The following is a 937-nucleotide window of genomic DNA, read 5'->3' as shown; positions in this document are numbered from 1 at the left end:
GATGAGACAAAAACAAATACAGAGACAGATGGATATGAAAAAAAAAAAAAAAAGTATGCACCTACCCTTTACTTCCTAGAAGAAACAACACATCCAATAGTCTTTTTTTAATTTTATTTTCTATTGTAACTTGGGTGAAAGTTTATGTAACAAATTTATTTTCCATGCAACAATTTGCACATGTTATTTAATGGCATTGACTGCATTGATTGCAACCCCCACAATGTAACATCACCCAGACCACTTTTTCCCTATTTACTATTTCCATTTGTCCTTCTTTCCTATCCTTTCCTGCCTTCTGAGCTTAATCTATGGACAAACGCTGCCCTTTTGATCTCTTTTGGTTGAGATTTCTAAGGGTTTCTTACCTTCCTGGTATTACCATTCACGTTATAGTCTTGTCAATTGTTTATCATGGCAATGAGTTCAGTTCCAGGTTTTAAGGATGACTAAAGGCCATAATCTCAGGGGTACTACCCATATCTATCAGACCAGTAAGCCTGGTCTTTTTTATTATTTTGAGTTTTGTTCCACAGCTTTCTTCCACTCTACTCAGATACTCTATGTGATCTCTTTCAAAGTGGTCAGCAATGGTAGCCAGTAACCATCAAGTTTTTCTGATCTCAGGATCCTGGAGGCTGGGGTTTCAATAGTCCATTAGTTCTTTTGACTAACTCTTAACATGTGTCTGATTTTATTTACTCTTTTTTGCTCCAGATGGGGAGAGATCGATAGCTGCATCTTAGATGTCCTTTCACAGCTTTAAAGATCCCAGCCACTACTTACCAAATTAGGATGTAGAATATTGTCTTTGTCCACTATCTTGGCCCAATTGACTTAGTGTCCCCTGAGACTATGGCCTTGAGCCCTCAGGATCAGTGACACATTCCCTCAAGGTGTTTGGTTATGGCAAAGAAGTTTTCCTATCTTGCTCCCT

This window comes from Orycteropus afer, unplaced genomic scaffold (genome assembly GCF_000298275.1).
Source record: "Orycteropus afer afer isolate SDZICR_OR568_19922 unplaced genomic scaffold, OryAfe1.0 scaffold02369, whole genome shotgun sequence".
NCBI lineage: Eukaryota > Metazoa > Chordata > Mammalia > Tubulidentata > Orycteropodidae > Orycteropus > Orycteropus afer.
The sequence above is the reverse complement of the archived record's forward strand: the minus strand, read 5'-3'. Positions refer to the sequence as shown.